We start from the raw sequence: 2,386 nt of genomic DNA on the forward strand, positions 1-2,386 counted from the left end.
AAAAAAATACAAAAATCAGCCAGGTGTGGTGGCACACACCTATAGTCCCAGATACTCGGGAGGCTGAGGTGGGAGGATTGCTCGGCCCGGGAAGTAGAGGTTGCAGTGAATTGAGATCTTGCCACTGCATTCTAGCCTGGGCAACAGAGTGAAGCTCTGGCAGAAAGAAGAGAAAGAGAGAAAGAGAGAAAGAGAGAAAGAGAGAAAGAGAAAGAGAGAAAGAGAGAAAGAGAGAAAGAGAGAAAGAGAGAAAGAAAGAAAGAAAGAAAGAAAGAAAGAAAGAAAGAAAGAAAGAAAGAAAGAAAAGAAAGAGAAAAAAGAAAAAAGAAAAAATAAATTAGGTCCTAGGCACAACCTGAGTCCTGTCCTCTTGCTTTTCTCCCAGATAGCATGAACTTTACCACTCACTCCACCACCTCCTCCACCAACTACTGGTCCCTGGGCTCTATCCAGCTGCCCAGCTACGTGGCCCAGCTGGTCAGCAGCATGGCCAGTGTCTATGCAGGTGCCAGGGGCTCAGGCTCTCGGATCTCGGTGTCCCACTCCACAAGCTTCTGGGGCGGCTTGGGGTCTGGGACCTGGTGGGAATAGGGGATATGCAGAAGAAGACCATGCAAGGCCTGAACAACCATCGGGCCTCCTACCTGGACAGAGTGAGGAGCTTGCAGACTGATAAATGGAGGCTGGAGAGCAAAATCCAGTAGCATCTGGAGAAGAAGGGACCCCAGGTGAGAGACTAGGGGCATTACTTCAAGACCATTGAGGACCTGAGGATTCAGATCTTCGCAAGTACCGTGGATAGTGCCTGCATCATTCTGCAGATTGACAATGCCCATATTGCTGCTGATGACTTTAGAGTCAAGTATGAGACAGAACTGGCCATGTGCCAGTCTGTGGAGAGTGACATCCATGGGCTCTGTAAGACCATTGATGACACCAATGTCGCTCAGCTGCAGCTGGAGGCAGAGATTGAGGCTCTCAAGGAGGAGCTGCTCTTCATGAAGAAAATCCACAAAGAGGAGGTAAAAGACCTCCAAGCCCAGATTGCCAGCTCTGGGTTGACTGTGGAGGTAGATGCCCTCAAATCTCAGGACCTCGCCGAGATCATGGCAGACATCCAGGCCTAATACGACAAGTTGGCTCAGAAGAACTGAGAGGAGCTGGACAAGTACTGGTCCTAGCAGACTGAGGAGAGCACCAAGCAGTCCGCTGAGATCAGAGCTGCTGAGATGATGCTCACAGAGCTGAGATGTAAAATCCAGTCCTTGGAGATCAACCTGAACTCAATGAGAAATCTGAAAGCCAGGTTGGAGAACAGCCTGAGGGGAGGTAGAGACCCGCTATGCCATGCAGATGGAGCAGCTCAACAGGGTTCTGCTGCACCTGGAGTTGGAGCTGGCACAGACCTGGGCAGAGGGGCAGCACCAGACCCAGGAGTATGAGGCTCTGCTGAACATCAAGATCAAGCTGGAGGCTAAGATCGCCGCCTACCACCGCCTGCTGGAAGATGGGGAGGGCTTCAATCCTGGTGATGCCCTGGACAGCAGCAACTCCATCCAAAGCATCCAGAAGACCACCACCCACAGGATAGTGGACGGCATAGGGGTGTCTGAGACCAACGACACCAAAGTGCTAAGACATTGAGCCAGCAGAAGCCGAGTATCCTTTGGGGCGCAGGATGCCAATAAAAAGTTCAGAGGTCACTGGGAAAAAAAATTAAAAATAGAACTACCGTACAATCCAGCAATCCCACTTCTGAATATATATCCAAAGGAAATGGAATCAGTATCTCAAAGAGGTATCTGCATTCCCATGTTAATTGCAGCATTATTCACAATAGCCAAGATATGGAAACAACCTAAGTGTCCATGGATGGATGAATGAATGAAGAACATTTTGGTGTGTATATATACAATGGGATATTATTCAAGCCACGTGAAAGAAGAAAATCTTGCAATATGCAACAACATTGATGAAAGCAGAAGACATTGTGCTAAGTTAAATAAGCCAGACCCAGAAAGACACATAACGTATGATTTCACTTGTAGAATCTAAAAAAGTCAAACTCATAGAAGCAGAGTAGAACGATGGTTGCCAAAGGCTGAGGAGTAGGAGAAATGAAGAGATGTTGATCACAGGATATAAACTTTCAGCTATAAGATGAACAATTTCTGAGGTTGGCTCAGACCCCCACTTCTAAATAAAAAAAAAATGATGAACAAGTTCTAGGGATCTACTGAACAGCAAGGGTAGTGTTGAACGTGTTAATTTGATTATGATAATCATTACAAAATCTAGACACATATGTCAAATCATCATGTTGTATGCCTTGACTATATATGATCTTTGTCAATTAAATTTTTTTTTTTTTTTGGCCATAATCTCG

General features: G+C 46.4%; 1 pseudogene; it reads left to right on the forward strand.

Moving 5' to 3' along the window:
• Window positions 1-390: 390 nt before the first annotated feature.
• Window positions 391-1,644, forward strand: LOC108528897 (keratin, type I cytoskeletal 18 pseudogene; annotated as a pseudogene).
• The last annotated feature ends 742 nt before the right edge of the window (window positions 1,645-2,386 follow it).

The sequence above is a fragment of the Rhinopithecus bieti genome, unplaced genomic scaffold (assembly GCF_001698545.2).
Source record: "Rhinopithecus bieti isolate Rb0 unplaced genomic scaffold, ASM169854v2 scaffold_5216, whole genome shotgun sequence".
Classification (NCBI taxonomy): domain Eukaryota; kingdom Metazoa; phylum Chordata; class Mammalia; order Primates; family Cercopithecidae; genus Rhinopithecus; species Rhinopithecus bieti.